Genomic DNA, 25975 nt, shown 5'->3' with positions numbered 1-25975 from the left:
CTATTGGCAGTGCTGGACGTCCTGACTAGGATGCCCTGTTGTAGCAACCGCTCTATGATGGGGTACACTCCTAATTCTACCTCTGGCTTCAGTGTATATTGAGGGATTTTTGGAACTATCCTACCATCTTTTACTTGCACTACTACTGGAGCTACATTCGCCATCAATCCAGTGTCTTGTCCATCTTTGGTCCAAAGGGAACCCGGTATTTGAGATATAATTTCCTCTACCTTTGATGGACACTTGTCTATAACAGCAGAGTGCGACATTAGCCTTTGAGGGGTGTCTAATATATCTTGCACTTCTTGAACGTGATTCTCGGGTATATCCAAGAAGACACCCTCAGGAGTAAAATATATGACACACCGCATTATACACAATAAATCTCTGCTGAGCAGATTAGTCGGAGCAGATGCAGCCAGCAGAAAAGAGTGTTTGGTCTGCAGGGGCCCTATCGTAATCTCTGCCGGTCTACTCAAAGGGTAGTGTTGCACCGTTCCTATTACTCCCATTGCTGAAATTGTTTTACCCGTGGTTTTTATACCTACTGTCGAATTTAACACTGATCTGGCTGCCCCTGTATCTATAAGAAAAGGTAATGATACACCAGCTACATCAACCGTGACCTCAGGTACGCTACCAAGGCTAGCAATCAACTTCACTGGCTGCAGACTACAGGTGTGGCCCAACCCCTATTGTGTGGTGAGACCCTCCTGCAGCGCATTGGCAGCTACAATATGTAAGGGGGTAGCTGTGAGTTTTCGGAGGCCTGCCAGTCTCTCCTTGGTGGGTAACTCCTTGTTTCCCCTGTATGTGGCTCATAATTTCTCCTAGGTGGTCCCTGATCCCAATTATGTGCATTGTAGTGTGGTTCATATCCTGGTCTAGGGGGTCGGTATACATTATGTGTACCTTTATACCTACAGTCCCTTGCAAAATGTCCTACCTTGTGACAAGTATAACATGTTACTACACGTGACTTACCATCAGGGGTCTGGGGTTTTGGCTGATATGGCCTTTTTGTAAGTGCGTCTATACTCACTGTCACCAGCCTTTCCCTCTGTAACTCCCTGTGCTTAATGATGTTCCTATCATGCTCAACAGCGGACTCTCTCAATGCAGCCACCGAGATACCTCTCCAGTTTGGTAGAGAGGTCTGTACTCTTGTTCTTAATGCCTCTTTTAACCCGTCCATTAATACAGTAACAGCTACCTCCCTATGGTGCACATTATCTTTAATGTCCTTGATCCCAGTGTATCTAGACATTTCCTGCAGTGCTCGATGGAAATATTCGGATGCCGTTTCACCTTCCTTTTGTCTTATGGAAAAGATTTTGTTCCATTTGACAACAGTAGGGAAATATACTCCTAATTGCAGATTGATTTGCCGTACATTCTCCTGATTGTATTCATCAGTGAGGGTTACTTCTGCGTCTAACTTACAATCGGTTATGAATTTTGCGGGGTCAATATTTGAGGGTAAATATACCCGTAGCACTATTCGCCAATCTTTGTTCGTGGGTTCGTTGGCATTACCTAACTCTTTAATGAACCTCTGTCATGCGACTAGATATTTTCTGGGATCGGGAAATTCTGACATAATTGACCTTAACTCTGCCCAGGACCAAGGACAATGCATGGCAATGTTCCTGATGGGAGTGACTCCCTGAGCGTCAGTCTTCCCATTGGGGACTGCAATCACCCTGACAGGATTTAATTAAATTACATATTTCTGGTTTGATTCTACAATGTGAGGTGCTATTGTTTCTGCATAATGTATGGTACCGTACTTACCTGTGGACAAGACCTCACTTATCCCTCCGCTAGGGTTGCCTGACTACTGCTCTTGTTGGTTGGGCCGTGCCCACCTGAGTGTCTTGTATGGTGGCTGCGAGAAAGAGTGCCGATATTGTGCTGGGCTCATCTTCCGGCTCGCAGTCCTGGGGAAAATTCAAAATGGGATACAACTGGCAAGGGTTAGTGTTAGTACATTTATCAATTACTCTCCTATCCTGTACCAATGTACCATTGTCTGTAGCCACTTTCTCCCCCACAATATATGGTGGTGGTGGTGCGGTCGCCATTGTTTTCCTGCTAGGTTTGGAACCTGCTGCGCGAGCTAATTCTCTTTGCACATCTCCCTCCTGTTGCCATAAATTTAAACAATCTGAATGTCTAATCCTTTGTTTCTTGGATTTTATCAGACATATCCTTATCCTTAAGTTCTGTAATACCTCTGGTTCAAAGCTGCCCACCCGAGGGAATGGTACTCTATCTTTATCAGTCATACATACCCATTCATTGCAAAAAGCCTCCGTGTGTGATCCATATTTTTCACACATAATTAATCTTGCCGACGCTTTTGGTCGCACCTCTTCAGCCTGAACTCTAGCTACAAAACGCCCACTGCTTGTGCAATTGGATCCCATCGCGGACTTTTTGCCAATAAAACGCAATTCCCAAATGCACAATACAATAGACGGTGAAAGACACCTAGCGCTTTCACTCGCTCCTTCTCCGCTGAATACCACAACTCACTCCAATAACGAACACTGCGTACCCAGTGAGGCCCTATCTGGTTTCTATTTACTGGAAATGTTTAGGAGTGACTTACCTATTCCAGTAAATATCTGCCGCTGGAGATTTTCCTGAGAGAGACCAGCGAAAACTCCCTATAACCTTATACACAAATCACACTTGCGTATGCTCTATACAGCGCTAATGGTACCGCAATTTTACGCAAAAGCTCGTAAAGGGGTATCCAGTTGCGCTATATATCTCGCACCCACAAATGCGCGGTCCAAACGCACAGCGTATAGGTACTTGTTACCTATCTGCCGTACAACCACGGGTCGATGTACAAACTGTGACCCTCAGCCCTGAGCGTAACAAAAACCTTTTTACTTCAATACTTCTCAATACAATGCACTATCACGCTCCACTACAAATCACCTCACGATTTGCGTATTTCAATCTATATTAACGTGAGTCAGCCACCTCACACCACCAAGCCTCCTCTTACTTGATGTACCACGGGACCCGACTTCCGGAGTTCAAATCCACTCACTCCTGCATTCGCTCACTCACTCGAATAAACTTTGTTTTTTCTGTACAGAAAATGTCAATTCAGTCAGATAGTCAGCTTTACCCCAGAGGCAATTAAAAAATTATTATTACTAAATTTTGTTTTTATACTAAATTTCTTTAGAAACCGGGTAGTTTGGTGCTATTGTAGCGTAGCTACTGTCCCACCTTTAAACTAAACGAACTATCGTGTGGTTTTATTATGCGCACACAACCCTATGCAATCTTGCGTAATTACGCAACCATGCGTACCTCTATGCCACGTGTGCGGCCTTGCACCACGTGCACGTTTTTTTGTACGCTGTCCTCACGTTCCGTACCACGTGTACCAATGTGCGTACGCAATAAAACAAATCACACAATGTCTATAAATGTGAGCAATACCAACTATATTCGCTCACTTAACAAAACATAGTTTCTTTCTGTATAAACCTTTACAACTGTGTTTGTGCTTTACACTTACTTCCTTAAACATTAATTTTAGTTTTAACTATATAGCTACAAATATCTCCGGTTTCACACAGGTCTAAATTAATCTAGCAATCTGAATGTTATGGCAACAATGTGAGAGAGTATGCAAAGTATGGGTGCCCTTTTGCATATGCTTTTGGCGCCAAATTTTTTTTCCACAGATTTTAAATAGCTTTTTTTCTGTTGTACAACGGGTTCTACCAGCACCTCTACAAACCATACAGAGCAGACGCCATCTAATCAGTATACAAGTAGGGTTTTCAGTGTCTCCAATGACCATGAAAGGGTTACGTAGGATACTGTCCTGTCCACCCTTTGCTGATAGATAAAGTCTGCTTTGACCTGAGAGGTAGTAAGAATGTGGAAAACTGGAGGAGCCCCCAATTGATAATGTCGAATTATCTTTAGGAAAGAAAGCTATACCTTAAACACACCTTAAATACACTTTACCATGGAGCCCCTGCGGCCGCTGTACTTAACACACACTCTGCGCACTTTGTACGCTTTTAGCGTACAAAGTCCCGTACTGCGTATTGACTTCGCGTACAAATGCTGCGCTGACGGTACAAAGTACTCACAGCGCGTACACATCCAGAGATACACCACAAACCCTGAACAGTTATGCAATGCACTGAAAATATGCTTTAAACCTTAGCAGGACAATGAAGACACAACACCAATTGTGATTTTACCGCTGGGTTCCGACACCACAGTAGATTATTGCTGAAAGGTGGTTACAATACAAATAATACAATACAATATAACAGAGTAAATGGCTACATTCAATGGTACATTCGTGAGTGGACAAGCTTTTAGGAGAGGTCATAGGTCGGTTTGAATAGGCGATGTCTTTTCCCAACTGCTCTTGTGGGTGATCTCCTCTGGATTCCCGCCACATACATAATGTACAGTAAATACAGTTTATATCTATATTCTGCTCCTGCATATAACTATCCGCAGGAACATGCGATCTTTCTCAAACCAACACCGGAATGTTACCCTTAAAATACCTTTCAGCTGGATACCAAACACCACCTTATGACCTTGTTCTGTCCCCTCCTATTCTGTAAAGGTGAATCCCTTTATTCTGAAACCATTCAAGCTGTTGTTACTTTCTGATGTGGTGCAGGGATACTATGTGTACATTGTGCACTATTTGGATTAAATATGTAATGTGTTTTGATAGCTTTCCATGCGTTCACAAACTCTACCGTAAATACCCATACCACACGCTAATGCGCATGACCGCGGGAGCGACCATATGCAAATTGCGGATATGTGCACGCACACAAGAGCAAGTACGCACACGGAGGCCATCTGTGTGTGGTTTGCACTTGGTGTGTGTGTTGTAATATTTTTCGATTTTGACAATATTTAGTGACACGGCAAGGGCATCAGGATTGCGTGCTGAGATACAGGTCCTAAATTGGACTTAGAAGAGTGCTCCTGTGTTCATAAAAAATCACCAAGGTCCTAAACATATGTATTCTCTCCTGAATAATAACACAAGAAAACAAGAAAAGTCCTTTCTTTTCTCTTTGTCTATACCTCTAGAAGTATGCTGCATGAGTAGATTTAAAATTTGAAGTGGCAGAAAGCTGTGGGAATTATTATTATTATTATTGTTTTTTTTTAAAGGTATATTTATTGTAATTTTTTTAAACATAGATCAACAAGAAAAATTGTACAAGATATATGCCTGAATGGTAACACATATCACATAGTTCATATCAAATCATATCAAGTCATACGTGTCCGGAAATAATACCAGATGAAGTGAGGCCCTTGCACAAATTGACCAGTAGTATAACTAGTATGGTGAAAAATGTAACACATTAATATGCAAAGGCTTTTCCAAAAGTAAATTCAATCCGAAACACAATAAAACAAAAAAGGGGTAAATTAGCAACGTAAATCAAAGAGGCATCTCACATGAGTTGACTGTGAATAGAATGGTCAAAGAGATACCTTATAGCAGTATAAAAAAATAGCATATCCACACAATATTCTAACTGTATACATAAGTAGAGAGTAGTAAGACATAAAGACAAAGGATGAAAACAGAAAAGGGTAACACAGGAGGAAGGAGGAAGTGGGGAAAGAAGGGGATGAAATGAATGTGCTAAGGCCAGCCTATATCACTTAGTATGACTCTTTATATTACCAAGGGGAGGCGAGAAGAATGTCCAGAGTGAATTTAAGCTAATTAAATACCTGCATATGACTTATAGGAAGACAGGTTACAGTCTAAAACTTTCAAAATATGTAGATTGGTGGGGGGGTCTAAAGTTTCAATAAAAGGACTCCATTTCAGACAGAACTTTCGGGTACTAAAAGAAGGTGAAGTAAGTAACATTTTTCTATCATAATATAAAAGCTGCAATAGTTTTTTCTGTACTTCTATCATGGACGGGGCTGAGCATTTAACCCATCTAATCAATATGCATTTTATGCCAAGTGTGATTTTGACACTAAGAAAAGGGTAAACTTCCGGATTGAGATGCCATTTTTTAAAATTTGAACAAAAACAGGCTAGTGGATCAGGAAGTATATTCGAGGAAAACAGACGATTAACATAAGCAAGAAGTTTACACCAAAAACGCCTAATTTTTCTACATTCCCACACAGAGTATATAAACGATGCTGAAGACATTCCACATTTAAGACATACACCTGATTCAGAGGGTAACATATGACGACGTTGTAACGGTGTTATGTACGCTCTGTGTAGGAACCTCAAATGAACTTCCTGAAAATATGATGAGGATAAGAACTTGAGAGACCTGTCATAAGGTTCTGTAAGATCAGCAATACCTGTCAGAGTAGGTATATCACATTTCCATTTTGAAAATAAATTTTCCGATTGTATAGTAGGGGAGTGTGATAGCAGGATATAATAAATGTACTTCACTTTGTATGGACGCAGTTGGGAAGATTGAAGGAGGGTATCAATAGCCTTAGAAACAAGGGTCAAGCTATATAAGGCAACAGAACGTACATTAGAAGCATAAGAAAGTACAAAGTGACGCACCTGGAAATACATAAACATGTGACGTGTAGATAGGTCATAGTTTTGACATAAATCTGAACAAGTGTAAAGTACCCCGTTGGGGTCAAATACTTTGTTAAATGAGTCAAGACCTTTATCTTTCCAGAGAGAGTACGCGGTGTTATGCAATGAAGGGGGGGAATGCTGGGATGCCCCATAAAGGAATATATTGAGAAAAAATGGAGTCCCCTTGACATTTTTTATTAATTGTAGACCATGCTGCAAAGGTGTCTTTAAATAATATAAATCCCTTCATGTGGGAGGGTACCTGAGCTGGATGCAAGTGTAGTAAGGCACTAGGGGAATATGGGAAAAAAATCGCTAATTCTAAATCAGAATCAGTATACCTTGATGTGCGTAGTATCCAGTCAATGATATATCGAAAATGTACAACCAAAGAATATGCCTGTAAGTCTGGTGAAGCAAAACCACTCTCCGATTTAGGGGATTTGAGTTTCTGCCTGGCAATACGAGGTCTTTTTCCTTGCCATATCAATTTTGAAAAAAAGGGCCTCAATTTTTTGGACATCAGAATGTGTCAGGGATATTGGGAGCATTTGGATAAAGTAAAATAATTTGGGGAAAATTACGCTTTTAATTACCTCAAGCCTACCTAAAAGTGATATAGGTAGGTCTTTCCATGATTCTAATTTCAAGGCTAGATTCGCTGTAGTAGTTTAAAGGTATATTTATTGTAATTTTTTTAAACATAGATCAACAAGAAAAATTGTACAAGTTAGATGCCTGAATGGTAACACATATCACATAGTTCATATCAAATCATATCAAGTCATACGTGTCCGGAAATAATACCAGATGATGTGAGGCACTTGCACAAATTGACCAGTAGTATAACTAGTATGGTGAAAAATGTAACACATTAATATGCAAAGGCTTTTCCAAAAGTAAATTCAATCCGAAACACAATAAAACAAAAAAGGGGTAAATTAGCAACGTAAATCAAAGAGGCATCTCACATGAGTTGACTGTCAACAGAATTGTCAAAGAGATACCTTATAGCAGTATAAAAAAAATAGCATATCCACACAATATTCTAACTGTATACATAAGTAGAGAGTAGTAAGACATAAAGACAAAGGATGAAAACAGAAAAGGGTAACACAGGAGGAAGGAGGAAGTGGGGAAAGAAGGGGATGAAATGAATGTGCTAAGGCCAGCCTATATCACTTAGTATGACTCTTTATATTACCAAGGGGAGGCGAGAAGAATGTCCAGAGTGAATTTAAGCTAATTAAATACCTGCATATGACTTATAGGAAGACAGGTTACAGTCTAAAACTTTCAAAATATGTAGTTTGGTGGGGGGGTCTAAAGTTTCAATAAAAGGACTCCATTTCAGACAGAACTTTCGGGTACTAAAAGAAGGTGAAGTAAGTAACATTTTTCTATCATAATATAAAAGCTGCAATAGTTTTTTCTGTACTTCTATCATGGACGGGGCTGAGCATTTAACCCATCTAATCAATATGCATTTTATGCCAAGTGTGAGTATGACACTAAGAAAAGGGTAAACTTCCGGATTGAGATGCCAGTTTTTAAAATTTAAACAAAGACAGGCTAGTGGATTAGGAAGTATATTCGAGGAAAACAGACGATTAACATAAGCAAGAAGTTTACACCAAAAACGCCTAATTTTTCTACATTCCCACACAGAGTATATAAACGATGCTGAAGACATTCCACATTTAAGACATACACCTGATTCAGAGGGTAACATGTGACAACGTTGTAACGGTGTTATGTACGCTCTGTGTAGGAACCTCAAATGAACTTCCTGAAAATATGATGAGGATAAGAACTTGAGAGACCTGTCATAAGGTTCTGTAAGATCAGCAATACCTGTCAGAGTAGGTATATCACATTTCCATTTTGAAAATAAATTTTCCGATTGTATAGTAGGGGAGTGTGATAGCAGGATATAATAAATGTACTTCACTTTGTATGGACGCAGTTGGGAAGATTGAAGGAGGGTATCAATAGCCTTAGAAACAAGGGTCAAGCTATATAAGGCAACAGAACGTACATTAGAAGAATAAGAAAGTACAAAGTGACGCACCTAGAAATACATAAACATGTGACGTGTAGATAGGTCATAGTTTTGACATAAATCTGAAAAAGTGTAAAGTACCCCGTCGGGGTCAAATACTTTGTTAAATGAGTCAAGACCTTTATCTTTCCAGAGAGAGTACGCGGTGTTATGCAATGAAGGGGGGGAATGCTGGGATGCCCCATAAAGGAATATATTGAGAAAAAATGGAGTCCCCTTGACATTTTTTATTAATTGTAGACCATGCTGCAAAGGTGTCTTTAAATAATATAAATCCCTTCATGTGGGAGGGTACCTGAGCTGGATGCAAGTGTAGTAAGGCACTAGGGGAATATGGGAAAAAAATCGCTAATTCTAAATCAGAATCAGTATACCTTGATGTGCGTAGTATCCAGTCAATGATATATTGAAAATGTACAACCAAAGAATATGCCTGTAGGTCTGGTGAAGCAAAACCACCCTCCGATTTAGGGGATTTGAGTTTCTGCCTGGCAATACGAGGTCTTTTTCCTTGCCATATAAATTTTGAAAAAAAAGGGCCTCAATTTTTTGGACATCAGAATGTGTCAGGGATATTGAGAGCATTTGGATAAAGTAAAATAATTTGGGGAAAATTACGCTTTTAATTACCTCAAGCCTACCTAAAAGTGATATAGGTAGGACTTTCCATGATTCTAATTTCAAGGCTAGATTTGCTGTAGTGGGAGAATAGTTGATTCTGCAGAGATTAGCAAGATCTGAGCAAATATTGATGCCTAAGTATGTGAAATGGGAATGAGTCATTTTAAAAGAGGAAATGTCAGGGTGCGAGAGAGTAGATGGTGATAAATTACCCAGTGGTAAAAGCTCTGACTTAGTCACATTAATTTTATAACCAGCTATATCTCCAAAAGAATAAATCAATTTAAGTAACAACAGCAACGATTGTTCCAGTTTAGCCAAAAACAAAAGGGTGTCGTCAGCAAACAGGGCAATTTTTAATACCTGTGATCCAATACTAATCCCATGGATGAGAGGGGAGTTGCGAATGGCTATTGCTAATGGTTCAATCGATAAATCAAAGACGAGATGGGAAAGGGGACAACCTTGTCTCGTCCCTCTTTTTAATAAAAAGGGGGACGAGAGAACACCATTACATGAAACGTATGAAGAAGGAGAGGAGTATAGTGTACGAATAATTGACACAAAGGATTCTGGGAAACCTAATTTCTGCAAAGTATTAAATAAATAGGGTCATAATAAAAGGTCAAAGGCCTTTCCTGCATCTATAGAGAGAATAAGAGCATGGGAAGATTCCGAAGAGATGTTAGAATTTACATGCTGAATAACCGAAAGGACCCGTCTAAGATTCACAACCGAGTGTCTACCTGATATAAATCCTGTTTGGTCTTTAAGAATAAAAAGCGGCAGAATTGGTTTAAGTCTCTTTGCCAAAACTTGAAAATCTACATTCAGTATCAAGATCGGCCAGTAGGAGCCGGGTAATGAGAGGTCCCTGCCTGCCTTAGGCATTACTTTGATCACAGCATCTGTGAATCTGTCAGGAAGAGTCCCATCGGTTATAATTTGGTTGAAAACAGCCTGCAAAGTTGAACAAAATTTTGGAGACATCAGTTTATAAAATTAATTTGTATACCCGTCTGGGCCTGGGGCTTTACAGGGCTTAAGCCGTTTTATAGTCCTTGATAGTTCATCTATCGTAATGGGGGATGTTAACGAGGAAATTAAGTCTACAGGAACTTGGGGTAGAGGTATACTATCCATAAATTGTGGTTAGTAGGGAATGTGAGATTGCGAAGCATCCAGTGAATATGTGGGCATGGCAGAGGAAGGAGACAGTCATTGGTTTCCTAGAATCTATCAATAAAGAGGTAAGAAGTTTACCCCTTTTGTTCCCAAAACTGTGAAACTTATAACTAACATTAAAATGATATCTATCCCCTGACGATTGCAAAAGATCATTAAAAGTAGTTTTAGCCATAAGATATGCAGTTTTATTTTCAGTGGTAGGGTTTAGTTTAAATAGGCTACGGATATTGTGTGTTGTTTCTCCAAGTAAGAGTGATTATGTTGATTTCTAATATGGGAATTATAAGAGATCGTTTTACCCCTTAAAACCGTCTTAGCAGTCTGCCAAAACAGTGAAGGATTGTCCGTCTCGTGTGCAGTTATTCAGTTGGAAAGCATCCCATACTTTCTCTAATTTGTATTTAAAGCCCTCAGATTTCGCTAAGTGGGAGGGGAATTTCCATAAAGTATTAAAATTATTTTCCAGTGTATAAGTCAGTTCGACCCAACCATCCCATGATCCGATATAGAAATCGGTTCTATATTTGCCCGTTGAATATTCAGGAAGAGCGAGGAAGCAACCATAATGTAGTCTATACGCGACCAAGTGTTATGAACCATTTGGCAGGCAGGCAAACTCTTTTTCAATTGGATTCAATGCTCGCCATGCATCTATAAGATTAAGTCTCTTCGCTAACCAGGGAAGACCCAATTTAGGAAGGGGTCTACATAATTTGTTATAGTGTGACTTGTCTAAATATAAAGAAGAAATCAGATTAAGGTCGCCACAAAGAATTAAAGAGGGAAGGTCACAATTATACAGTTTAGTCAAAAGTTAGGTGAAAAAGGTTTTTTAATAAGTGTTAGGTGCATATACGTTACATATGTGATATTGTTTACCACCCAACTGAATGCATATAAGGACATATCTGCTGACCGGGTCAGCAACCACTGACAGGACTTCAATGGAGGGGGATCGTCTCGCCAAAACAACTACACCACAGGACTTTGAATTAAGGGATGCTGCTCCCAATAATGTCCAATTCAGCATTTGCAATTTTTTTGTTTCTTGTAGAACCAGGTGCGTCTCCTGTAAACATGCAATATCAATATGATTTTTGTTAAGATAAGACAGAATTTTGCACCTCTTAGCCGGGGTATTGATACCACCTACATTAAAAGTACCTATCGTAATAGAAGCCATACAGTGTAGAAGAGAAATACGACATCTGGCTGAGCAATAACAGACTAATGTTCAACATCCCTGAAAGGGCAGGTAATGGAAGAGGGGGGCGGGGAGAAACATTAGGAAAGAGGATCAAGACAGGGGACATAGACAAAGATAAACACAAAGAGAGAGAATTGAACAGCATATAAAGCAGTAATGATACAAACATTACAAGAAAAATGTAAAATAACAGACTTCGGGTGAAGCATAGATAATTGGTGATAACAAACATCAAATATCAGTGTAATGGCGGGCTAATCATCTACCGCCAGCTTCCACAAGAAAATAATACCAAGAAAAACACACAAGCTCACTTAGTGATAATCTTAACAAAACAATGATGAAATATCGTGTCAGCTCAGATTAATTTACTCATTTGACTAGTAAATAATCCTAAAAGGTCTGTTAAGACACTAATTGAAGAGAGGAACCTGTCAAAAGTAAAGTTTCAATCTGCTGTGTCATCCGATATATCTTGTGCAAGGGAATCAGCTTCTTCCTTAAGGTAGGCTTCTGCATCTTTGGGACTAGTGAATGCGGTGAGGGAAAACCCTTGGAATACTCTGAGCCTTGTGGGGTACAGCATGGCGAATTTGCACTTATTCTTCACCAGAAAGGCACAGGTGGGGGCATAAGTTTTACCAATACGAGAAAGTTCAACGGAGTAATCCTGGAAAATTCTCAGTTCTGAACCTTTCCATTGAAGAGTATCTTCTTTACTAGATGCTCTCCATATGGCTGTTTTGTGGAGAAAATTCAAGGTTATAAAGATGACCACATGTGGTCTAATAGAGCCTATGCATGCCTGGTCTCCCATTCTTTGTACACGCTCAATCACCATATCTGCACAGTCAGCTTCAATATGTAACAATTTCGGGAGGGTGTTGCGGACAAAGTTCTCAAGCCCCGGGGCCCTAACTGTTTCTGGCAAACCTACTATGCGTAAGTTACACCTGCACGTATGGTTTTCAATATTGTCTATTTTGTCTAGAAGACATTTGTTGTCTTTCTCTAAGTGCGCCACAGCGTTTTTCAGGCCTGAAACATCATCCATTGTGGTCCCTAATCATATCTCGGTATCAGACACCCGGCTAGTAGGTTGTTGAAGCTGTGAAGTAATGTCACTGACTGCTTTCTGCAGCATAAGGGCCATAGTGTCATGAATCACAGTTACAATGTCTTCATAGGTAATAGAGGCAATTGGTTTGTCAGAGTCTGCATGCACCTGTGATTGGGGATGGTCTCCAGAGACTGCTTCAATGGCCTTCTTAGCTGCAGGCTTCTCAGAGCTTGAGTCAGCGCTGGGCATTGTAGCTTGCTCAGTGCGGCATTTAACCTGCCTGGGAGGTAGCGCTGGCGATAGGATCCTGTATGGGGCCGACAGCCCTAAATATCTCTCCATAGCAAAGTGGACAGACAGCTGGCGGACAGTGGCGGGTGACCATAGCGGATAGCAGAGGGTGACCGGAGCGGTCAGCAGACAGTGACCAGAGCGGGGTTATGAGCTGTAAGGGCTGGGAATCACTGCTGTGAGTGGGTAAGCTGGCAGTCACGGAGGAGCACACAGGAGCTGCTGCTTACTCCTCCATGCCGGAACCGGAAGTCAAGATGGAGGAATTATTAATCTTGAACACAAAACCATATAGAATAGCAGACATAGAGGTATTTGTAGATTAGAATATGCTAGGTATCAGTTTGGCTACTGCCTTAAGGGGAAGGTTTTGAGTCCGTAACACAAAACCTAGGCGAGAAACATAAAATTGTGAAGGGAGTGCTCTCACACACACTTTAGGCAACCGCATCTCCTACCACAGAGTCTCTGTCTCGCATCTCAGGCAGCTTGCAGGGAACAGACAACCTCTTTTTGAATCAAATATGGCTGATGTGAAAGTGCTGTATCCAAATAGAGCACTTTCACATAAGCCATATTGGATTCAAAATGAGGCTGTCTCTTCCTTGGGAGCTGGCTGAGATATAATTTATTATTATTTAAAGCATTTCTTTGTGCTAAATTTCATCTATTTATATATGAGTATATGGAAGTCATGGAGTTAATGTGTTTGCTCAAAAGGGAGTGTTCTCATAAAATGCTATTAACAGGCAATCTGTTTGCTCTCCTGTGTTGTTGTTATTATTATTCAGGAGAGAATACATATGTTTCGGACCTTGGTGATTTTTTATGAACATAAGTGCACTCTTCTAAGTCCAATTCTGGACCTGTTTCTTAGTACGCAATCCCGCTGTCCTTGCCGCGTCATTAAATATTTTCTGATATTTATCAGTAAAATTGAATCTATCTTCTAGGAGATGATATATTTTAATTAATCGATTAAAAGTTAATTTTTATCCTTATTATTACATAAACTCATACAAGCTTATTATAGTTTTGTTTAGAAGAGTGCGCCAAACAAGAAAAGTCCTTTCTTTTCTCTTTGTCTGCACTTCAGGTTATATATTGACTTTTATTGGTGCACCACCAGCAGTGTTAATAACAGTTAGTCACACTAATCTATGAATGCTGGTTCTTTCCATTATGAATTGAGACATCCTGTGACTGGTACGGAGTCACATCCAATTTGTTCAGAATACTTCTAGAGGTGTTATTACATAAATGAAACATGACAGTTGAATAAAGCAACCTCCAAGGTCACATTACAATGTGAGGCTTAGGTGCTAAAAAACAGCATTGCACAGAAATGTCATTTTTAGGGATGAGCGGGTTCGGTTCTCTGAGAACCAAACCCTACCGGACTTTACCATTCCAGTCCAGTTCCGAGTCAGGCTTGGGTTTTCCCGCCTGACTAGGAAACCAGAATGAGGCAAAACGTCATCATCCCTCTGTCGGATTCTCGCGAGATTTGGATTCCAAATAAGAAGCCGCACGTCACGGCCATTTTCACTTCAGTCTCGGAGAGTGTAGTAAGAGGACGTGTCTCCGTCCTCAGTGTCTGAGTGGGGGCGGGAAAGTGGGGTGGCGATTCTAGTGCTGTCTTGTGCTGCTCAGTCCAGTGTAGTCAGTGTCTTATGCTGCATCAGTCCAGCCAGTCACAGTGGTGGTGTCCTCTGCTGCTATATGTCCCCAGTGCTGCTGGCTGCTGTATTGCCCTTTGCCCTTGCAGTTTTGTTGTGTTGTCTTGCATCAGACCAGGGGTAGTATCTCTCTTGTGCAGCATCAGTCCAGTGACCAGTCGCAGTGGTGGTGTCCTCTATTGCTATATGTCCCCAGTGCTGCTGGCTGCTGTATTAGATTCTTGCAGTTTTGTTGTGTTGTCTTGCTTCATACCAGGGGTAGTGTCTCTCTTGTGCAGCATCAGTCCAGTGACCAGTCACAGTGGTGGTGTCCTCTTCTGCTATATGTTCCCAGTGCTTCTGTATAAGTCCCTTGCAGTTTTGCTGTGTTCTCTTGCATCAGACCAGTGGTAGTGTCTCTCTTGTGCAGCATCAGTCCAGTGAACAGTCACAGTGGTGGTGTCCTCTGCTGCCATATATCCAGTGTTACTGGCGTACAATACTAGTGATATTGCCGTATAATTCCCGTGATATTGCCGTATAATTCCCGTGATACTGGCGTATAATTACAGTGATATTTCCGTATAATTCTCGGGATACTGGCGTATAATTCCTGTGATATTGCCGTATAATTCCAGTGATATTGCCATATAATTCCTGTGATACTGTCGTATAATTCCAGTTATCCTGCTGTATAATTCCATATAAATCCATATAAATCCGTATAAATCCAGTCCAGTGGTGCTGCCATATAAATTCAGTGGTACTATCCTGTGCTGTATATTATTTACTCCAAATAAAGGGGTTATTAATATTCAATCCTGATAATTTTTAATGGGTTTGCCTTTCTTTCTTTTCTCTTTGTCTGCACTTCAGGTTATATATTGACTTTTATTGGTGCACCACCAGCAGTGTTAATAACAGTTAGTCACACTAATCTATGAATGCTGGTTCTTTCCATTATGAATTGAGACATCCTGTGACTGGTACGGAGTCACATCCAATCTGTTCAGAATACTTCTAGAGGTGTTATTACATAAATGAAACATGACAGTTGAATTAAGCAACCTCCAAGGTCACATTACAATGTGAGGCTTAGGTGCTAAAAAACAGCATTGCACAGGAATGTCATTTTTAGGGATGAGCGGGTTCGGTTCTCTGAGAACCAAACCCTACCGGACTTTACCATTCGAGTCCGGTTCCGAGTCAGGCTCGGGTTTTCCCGCCTGACTAGGAAACCAGAATGAGGCAAAACGTCATCATCCCGCTGTCGGATTCTCGCGAGATTTGGATTCCAAATAAGGAGCCGCACGTCACGGCCATTTTCACTTCAGTCTCGGAGAGTGTAGTAAGAGGACGTGTCTCCGTCTTCAGTGTCTGAGTGGGGGCGGGAAAGTGGGGTGGCGATTCTAGTGCTGTCTTGTGCTGCTCAGTCCAGTGTAGTCAGTGTCTTATGCTGCATCAGTCCAGCCAGTCACAGTGGTGGTGTCCTCTGCTGCTATATGTCCCCAGTGCTGCTGGCTGCTGTATTGCCCTTTGCCCTTGCAGTTTTGTTGTGTTGTCTTGCATCAGACCAGGGGTAGTATCTCTCTTGTGCAGCATCAGTCCAGTGACCAGTCGCAGTGGTGGTGTCCTCTGTTGCTATATGTCCCCAGTGCTGCTGGCCGCTGTATTAGATCCTTGCAGTTTTGTTGTGTTGTCTTGCTTCATACCAGGGGTAGTGTCTCTCTTGTGCAGCATCAGTCCAGTGACCAGTCACAGTGGTGGTGTCCTCTGTTGCTATATGTTCCCAGTGCTTCTGTATAAGTCCCTTGTAGTTTTGCTGTGTTCTCTTGCATCAGACCAGTGGTAGTGTCTCTCTTGTGCAGCATCAGTCCAGTAAATAGTCACAGTGGTGGTGTTCTCTACTGCCATATATCCAGTGTTACTGGCGTATAATACTAGTGATATTGCCGTATAATTCCCGTGATATTGCCGTATAATTCCCGTGATACTGGCATATAATTACAGTGATATTTCCGTATAATTCTCGGGATACTGGCGTATAATTCCTGTGATATTGCCGTTTAATTCCAGTGATATTGCCATATAATTCCCGTGATACTGGTGTATAATTCCAGTGATATTGCCATATAATTCCCGTGATACTGTTGTATAATTCCAGTTATCCTGCTGTATAATTCCTTATAAGTCCATATAAATCAGTATAAATCCAGTCCAGTGGTGCTGCCATATAAGTTCAGTGGTGCTGTCCTGTGCTGTATATTATTAACTCCAAATAAAGTGGTTATTAATATTTAATCCTAATAATTTTTACAGGGTTTGCCCTGTGAGGTGTAAGGGTACGCTCTCCTGTGCCGCATATTGTGTTATATAACTCCAGAAACATAATGGAGAACAAAAATTTGGAGGATAAAATAGGGAAAGATCAAGAACCACTTCCTCCTAGTGCTGAAGCTGCTGCCACTAGTCATGACATAGACGATAAAATGCCATCAACTTCGTCTGCCAAGGCCGATGACCAATGTGATAGTAGAGGGCATGTAAAATCCAAAAAGCAAAAGTTCAGAAAAAAGACCCAAAAAAGTAAATTTAAATGGTCTGAGGAGAAACGTAAACTTGCCAATATCCAATTTACGACACAGAGTGGCAAGGAACGGCTAAGGCCCTGGGCTATGTTCATGACTAGTGGTTCAGCTTCACATGACGATGGAAGCCCTCAACCTCCATTTTGCCAATTAATTCCAGTGATTTGGACATATAATTCCAGTGTTTTGCCATTTAATTCCAGTGATTTGGACGTATAATTCCAGTGATTTTGCCATTTAATTCCAGTGATTTGGACGTATAATTCCAGTGATTTTGCAGTATAATTCCAGTGATTTTGTCATTTAATTAATTTAAAGTGCCAACCAGTCTGACACTTCCGTATATGTCCAGTGGTACTGCCATTTAGTTCCAGTGATTTTGCTGTATAATTCCAGTGATTTGGATGTATAATTCCAGTGATTTGGACGTATAATTACAGTGATTTTGCAGTATAATTCCAGTGAGTTGGACGTATAATTCCAGTCATTTTGCAGTACAATTACAGTGATTTGGACATATAATTACAGTGATTTTGCAGTATAATTACAGTGATTTGGATGTATAATTACAGTAATTTTGCAGTATAATTCCACTGATTTAGATGTATAATTACAGTGATTTTGCAGTATAATTCCAGTGATTTGGACGTATAATTCCAGTGATTTGGACGTATAATTACAGTGATTTGGATTTATAATTCCAGTTGGAATTGTTTGTGTCGCTTGGCTTAGTCATACAGCTACCTCATTGCACCTCTTCAACATCTTTGCATGAGGTGCTGCTTGGGGCCTAGTCTTTGAAAAGTGCCAACCTGTCTGACACTGCCATATGAGTCCAGGGGTACTGCTGTATTATTCCTGGGGTACTGCCGTATAAGTCCACCAATTGCAGAATTTTTCAAAAATTACAGGGGCGTGCTGGAGATGCTGTCAGTGGACCAAACAGTTGCGGCCCACTCTTGGCATTCAGTCACTGCATGACCCTACTAGATGGGCCAGGTGGTTGTGTCGCTTAGCTTAGTCATACAGCAACCTTGGTGCATCTTTTTTTCTTCTTTGCATCATATGCTTTTTGGGGCCTTTTTTTGATATCTGCCCTCCTGTCTGTCACTGCAGTGCCACTCCTAGATGGGCCAATTGTTTGTGTCACTTGGCTTAGTCATACAGCTACCTCATTACACCTCTTCTACATCTTTGCAAGAGGGGCTGTTTGGGGCCTAGTTTTTGAAAAGTGCCATCCTGTTTGCCACTGCAGTGTCACTCCTAGATGAGCCTGGTGTTTGAGCTGCACACTTGTGTCGCTTAGCTTGGCCATCCAGCTACCTAATTACACCTTTTTTTCTTCTTTGCATCATGTGCTGTTTGGGGACTAGTTTTTGAATAGTGCCATCTTGTCTGCAACTGCAGTGCCACTCCTAGATGGGCCAGGTGTTTGTGCCGCACACTTTTATTGCTTAGCTTGGTCATACAGCCACCTTGGTGCAACTTCTAGGCCTAAAAACAATATTGTGAGGTGTGAGGTGTTCAGAATAGACTGGAAATGAGTGGAAATGAATGTTAGTGAGGTTAATAATACCGTAGGTTCAAAATTACCCCCTAATTCTGTGATTTTAGCTGTTTTTATGTTTTTTTCAAAAATCATCCAGATCCAAAACCAAAACACGGAAGGGTGGTTTTGGCAAAACCAAGCCAAAACCAAAACACAAAAGTGGAATTAGAACCAAAACCAAAACACAAAACACAAAAAAAGTGCTAGCCGCACATCTCTAGTCATTTTATGCAAAAACATTTTCCTGGCACAGACAATGTCCACTGTCCCTCGCACTACAAAACTGCATCCTACTCACTGGCCTCTAACGGGTATCAGGGCAATGTGCAGTATGTGTATGGGAGTTTTAAAACCTCTCCAGCTTCTGACTTCCTTCTGGCTCTGGGTGAGCTGGAAAACCTGGAATTCTATTTTTCCACTTGGAGCTGTGCATTCTAGAAAGCAAGGACGCAGGGCTTGATGTGGTCCTTGATGTGGTCCTGGAGAGGTGGTGGAACTCATTTACCCTGCCACCTACCCCCCCAGCCCTCATATTAAATGGAGCCGGGGTCATTGCTAGTGTTTTCAGCACCCCCTCTAACGCTATAAATTAGTGCCCTACTGCCCATATTTTATAAAAGGACATTGATCTCACAAAAAAGCAGTGTAACCACACAATAGTACCCCCAATTCAAATTACACCACACAGTAGCACAATCTTATTCACATTACACTGCATGTTCTGCCCCTGATTCATTTTACAGCACATAGTAATTCCCCTTATTATGTTTGTATCACTAAGTAGTGCCCTTAATTCAAGTTGCAAGTTTCTCTCCACAATGGTATCATTTATACATGTTATACCACACAGTAGTGCCCCTTATATTCAATTCCCACAGTAGTGCCCCTTATACACAGTTCCCACAGTAGTACTGCCCCTTACCCATAATGCCCACAGCTGTAGTGTCCCTTACACATAATGACCACAGAAGTGCCGCTTATACACAAAATGTCTACAGTAGTAGTGCTGCTTATATACAGAATGCCCACAGTAGTAGTGCCCCTTACACATAATGCCCACAGTAGTGCCCCTTATACAAATCTTTTCAGTCCAGCAGCTCACCACCTGTGTCCCTCTAGCAGCTCCATGCCCTGTATTCCTCCATTAGCTTCCACACCTCTCTTGTCCCTCCAGCTTCCTTTCATCTTATCTTCAAGTAGCACAGAGCCTGCTCCTCTTCATGGCTCTTTTTCACTTCAGCAGCGGTAACAGCATGACATCACATATGCCAGAAAAGGAAGCCACTGGGACCTGAGGAGGGGATTAATGCTGTCTAACAGACACAGAGTGTGTGAGTACCAGGAGAGGTGGGCTGTAGATGGAGGAGGACCATTTAGCCACCAGGACCTGAGGAAGAGGGAGGTGGCTGTAACTCATCAGTAACACTAGCATCGCCTGCATGATCGATTGACATAAGTTATGGAACATGCTTTTCTGTTAAAATTACTGTGCAGGGCAATGGAGGAGGTAGAAATAGTCCCCCCTACCATTACGGGTGGTGGAACCTCGTTCCCCCCACTTTAGCCCCTGACCTGAGATGCACAATGTGCAGGTCTTGTTTTCCTCTCTCTTGATTGAAGGGAGCTGAACCCACCAAATGTGAGCAATTGTGCTGTGGCACAAACCCCAACACAAATTGTCTATTTTAACTAGTGATGAGCGGGTTCAGATCCTCGGGATCTGAACCCGCCCGAACTTCACCTTTTTTTTCACGGGTCCGAGCAACTGGGATCCTCCCGCCTTGCTCGATTAACCCGAGCGCGCCCGAACGTCCTCATCCCACGGTTGGATTCTCGCGAGATTCGTATTCTATATAAGGAGCCGCGCGTCGCCGCCATTTTTCACTCATGCATTGGAGATGATCGTGAGAGGACGTGGCTGGCATCCTCTCAGTTTCTATGTTCAGTGGGCTGTAAACTGTGCTGCAAATATCTGTGCTCAGTGTGCTGCAAATATCTGTGCTCAGTGTGCTGCAAGTGCAAATATCTACGTTCTCTGCCTGAAAAACGCTCCATATCTGACTGTGCTCAGTGTGCTGCAAATATCTGTGCTCAGTGTGCTAATTGCTTTATTGTGGGTACTGGGGACCAGCAGAATTATATAGTAGGAGGACAGTGCAGAGTTTTGCTGACCAGTGACCAGTGACCACCAGTATTATAGGTTCTCTGCCTGAAAAACGCTCCATATCTGTGCTGCATTGTAGTATATACAGTAGTAGGTGGATAGTGCAGAATTTTGCTGACCACCAGTATAACTATATATATAGCAGTACGGTACAGTAGTCCACTGATCTACCTACCTCTGTGTCGTCGAGTATACTATCCATCCATACCTGTGGTGCATTTCAGTTTTGCACAGTTTGCTGACCACCAGTATATAATATATAGCAGTACGGTACAGAAGGCCACTGCTCTACCTACCTCTGTGTCGTCAAGTATACTATCCATCCATACCTCTGGTGCATTTCAGTTTTGCACAGTTTGCTGAACACCAGTATATAATATATAGCAGTACGGTACAATAGGCTACTGCTCTACCTACCTCTGTGTCGTCAAGTATACTATCCATCCATACCTGTGGTGCATTTCAGTTTTGCACAGTTTGCTGACCACCAGTATATACTATATAGCAGTACGGTACAGAAGGCCACTGCTCTACCTACCTCTGTTTCGTCAAGTATACTATCCATCCATACCTGTGGTGCATTTCAGTTTTGCACAGTTTGCTGACCACCAGTATATACTATATAGCAGTACGGTACAGTAGGCCACTGCTCTACCTACCTCTGTGTCGTCAAGTATACTATCCATCCATACCTGTGGTGCATTTCAGTTTTGCACAGTTTGCTGACCACCAGTATATACTATATAGCAATACGGTACAGTAGGCCACTGCTCTACCTACCTCTGTGTCGTCAAGTATACTATCCATCCATACCTGTGGTGCATTTCAGTTTTGCACAGTTTGCTGACCACCAGTATATACTATATAGCAGTACGGTACAGTAGGCCACTGCTCTACCTACCTCTGTGTCGTCAAGTAAACTATCCATCCATACCTGTGGTGCATTTAAGTTTTGAACAGTTTGCTGTCCACAAGTATATAATATATAGCAGTACGGTACAGTAGGCCACTGCTCTACCTACCTCTGTGTCGTCAAGTATACTATCCATCCATACCTGTGGTGCATTTCAGTTTTGCACAGTTTGCTGACCACCAGTATATACTATATAGCAGCACGGTACAGTAGGCCACTGCACTACCTACCTCTGTGTCGTCAAGGATACTATCCATCCATACCTGTGGTGCATTTCAGTTTTGCACAGTTTGCTGTCCACCAGTATATAATACATAGCAGTACGGTACAGTAGGCTACTGTTCTACCTACCTCTGTGTCATCAAGTATACTATCCATCCATACCTGTGGTGCATTTCAGTTTTGCACAGTTTGCTGACCACCAGTATATACTATATAGCAGTACGGTATAGTAGGCCACTGCTCTACCTACCTCTGTGTCGTCAAGTATACTAACCATCCATACCTGTGGTGCATTTCAATTTAGCACAGTTTGCTGACCACCAGTATATACTATATAGCAGTATGGTACAGTAGGCCACTGCTCTACCTACCTCTGTGTCGTCAAGTATACTATCCATCCATACCTGTGGTGCATTTTAGTTTTGCACAGTTTGCTGTCCACCAGTATATAATATATAGCAGTACGGTACAGTAGGCCACTGCTCTACCTACCTCTGTGTCGTCAAGTATACTATCCATCCATACCTGTTGTGCATTTCAGTTTTGCACAGTTTGCTGACCACCAGTATATACTATATAGCAGTACGGTACAGTAGGCCACTCCTCTACCTACCTCTGTGTCGTCAAGTATACTATCCATCCATACCTGTGGTGCATTTCAGTTTTGCACAGTTTGCTGACCACCAGTATATGCTATATAGCAGTACGGTACAGTAGGCCACTGCTCTACCTACCTCTGTGTCGTCAAGTATACTATCCATCCATGCCTGTGGTGCATTTCAGTTGTGCGCAGTATATATAGTAGTAGGCCATTGCTATTGATATATTACTGGCATATAATTCCACACATTAAAAAATGGAGAATAAAAATGTGGAGGGTCAAATATGGAAAGATCAAGATCCACTTCCACCTCGTGCTGAAGCTGCTGCCACTAGTCATGGCCGAGACGATGAAATGCCATCAACGTCGTCTGCCAAGGCCGATGCCCAATGTCATAGTAGAGAGCATGTAAAATCCCAAAAAATAAAGCTCAGTAAAATGACCCAAAAAATCTAAATCAAAATCGTCTGAGGAGAAGCGTAAACTTGCCAATGTGCCATTTACGACACGGAGTGGCAAGGAACGGCCGAGGCTCTGGCCTATGTTGAAAGCTAGTGGCTCAGCTTTACCTGAGGATGGAAGCACTCATCCTCCTGCTAGAAAACTTCAAAGAGTTAAGATGGCAAAAGCACAGCAAAGAACTTTGCGTTCTTCTAAATCACAAATCCCCAAGGAGAGTCCAATTGTGTCGGTTGCGATGCCTGACCTTCCCAACACTGGACGGGAAGAGGTTGCGCCTTCCACCATTTGCACGCCCCCTGCAAATGATGGAAGGAGCACCCGCAGTCCAGTTCCTGATAGCCAAATTGAAGATGTCACTGTTGACAGTGAAGATGTACACCAGGATGAGGATATGGGTGTTGCTGGCGCCGGGGAGGAAATTGACAAGGAGGATTCTGATGGTGAGGTGGTTTGTTTAAGTCAGGCACCCAGGGAGACACCTGTTGTCCGTGGGACGAATATGGCCATTGACATGCCTTGTCAAAATACAAAAAAAAAATCACCTCTTCGGTGTGGAATTATTTCAACAGAAATGCGGACAACTGGTGTCAAACCATGTGTTGCCTTTGTCAAGCTGTAATAAGTAGGGGTAAGGACGTTAACCACCTAGGAACATCCTCCCTTATACGTCACCTGGACCACATTCATCATAAGTCAGTGACAAGTTCAAAATCTTTGGATGACAGCGGAAGCAGTCCACTGACCACTAAATCCCTTACTCTTGTAACCAAGCTCCTGCAAACCACACCACCAACTCCCTCAGTGTCAATTTCCTCCTTAGACAGGAAAGCCAATAGTCCTGCAGGCCATGTCACTGTCAAGTCTGACGAGTCCTCTCCTGCCTGGGATTCCTCCGATGCATCCTTGAGTGTAACGCCTACTGCTGCTGGCGCTGCTGCTGTTGTTGCTGCTGGGAGTCGATCATCATCCCAGAGGGGAAGTCGGAAGACCACTTGTACTACTTCCAGTAAGCAATTGACTGTCCAATAGACATTTGCGAAGAAGATGAAATATCACAGCAGTAATCCTGCTGCAAAGCGGATAAGTCAGGCCTTGGCAGCCTGGGTGGTGAGAAACGTGTTTCCGGTATCCACCATTAATTCACAGGGAACTAGAGACTTGATTGAGTTACTGTGTCCCCGGTACCAAATACAATCTAGGTTCCATTTCTCTAGGCAGGCGATACCGAAAATGTACACAGACGTCAGAAAAAGAGTCACCAGTGTCCTAAAAAATACAGTTGTACCCAATGTCCACTTAACCACGGACATGTGGACAAGTGGAGCAGGGCAGACTCAGGACTATATGACTGTGACAGCCCACTGGGTAGATGTATTGCCTCCCACAGCAAGAACAGCAGCGGCGGCACCAGTAGCAGCATCTCGCAAACGCCAACTCGTTCCTAGGCAGGCTACGCTTTGTTTCACCGCTTTCCATAAGAGGCACACAGCTGACAACCTCTTACGGAAACTGAGGAACATCATCGCAGAATGGCTTACCCCAATTGGACTCTCCTGGGGATTTGTGACATCGGACATTGCCACCAATATTGTGCGTGCATTACATCTGGGCAAATTCCAGCACGTCCCATGTTTTGCACATACATTGAATTTGGTGGTGCAGAATTATTTAAAAAACGACAGGGGCGTGCAAGAGATGCTGTCGGTGGCCCGAAGAATTGCGGGCCACTTTCGGCATTCAGCCACCACATGCCGAAGACTGGAGCACCAGCAAACAGTCCTGAACCTGCCCTGCCATCATCTGAAGCAAGAGGTGGTAACGAGGTGGAATTCAACCCTCTATATGCTTCAGAGGATGGAGGAGCAGCAAAAGGCCATTCAAGCCTATACATCTGCCTACGATATAGGCAAAGGAGGGGGAATGCACCTGACTCAAGTGCAGTGGAGAATGATTTCAACATTGTGCAAGGTTCTGCAACCCTTTGAACTTGCCACACGTGAAGTCAGTTCAGACACTGCCAGCCTGAGTCAGGTCATTCCCCTCATCAGGCTTTTGCAGAAGAAGCTGGAGAAATTGAAGGAGGAGCTAAAACAGAGCGATTCCGCTAGGCATGTGGGACTTGTAGATGGAGCCCTTAATTCGTTTAACCAGGATTCACAGGTGGTCAATCTGTTGAAATCAGAGCACTACATTTTGGCCACCGTGCTCGATCCTAGATTTAAAACCTACGTTTTATCTCTCTTTCCAGCAGACACAAGTCTGCAGAGTTTCAAAGACCTGCTGGTGAGAAAATTGTCAAGTCAAGCAGAACGTGACCCGTCAACAGCTCCTCCTTCACATTCTCCAGCAACTGGGGCTGCGAGGAAAAGGCTAAGAATTCCAAGCCAACGCGCTGGCGGTGATGCAGGGCAGTCTGTAGCGAGTGCTGACATCTGGTCCAGACTGAAGGACCTGCCAACGATTACTGACATGTCGTCTACTGTCACTGCATATGATTCTGTCACCATTGAAAGAATGGTGGATGATTATATGATTGACGGCATCCAAGTAGGCACGTACGTATACTGGCAGGAAAAAGAGGCAATTTGGAGGCCCTTGCACAAACTGGTTTTATTTTACCTAAGTTGCCCCCCCTCCAGTGTGTACTCCGAAAGAGTGTTTAGTGCAGCCGCTCACCTTGTCAGCAATCGGCGTACGAGGTTACTTCCAGAAAATGTGGAGAAGATAATGTTCATCAAAATGAATTATAATCAATTCCTCCGTGGAGACATTCACCAGT

Source organism: Pseudophryne corroboree, chromosome 2 (genome assembly GCF_028390025.1).
Source record: "Pseudophryne corroboree isolate aPseCor3 chromosome 2, aPseCor3.hap2, whole genome shotgun sequence".
Taxonomy (NCBI): domain Eukaryota; kingdom Metazoa; phylum Chordata; class Amphibia; order Anura; family Myobatrachidae; genus Pseudophryne; species Pseudophryne corroboree.
The sequence above is the reverse complement of the archived record's forward strand: the minus strand, read 5'-3'. Positions refer to the sequence as shown.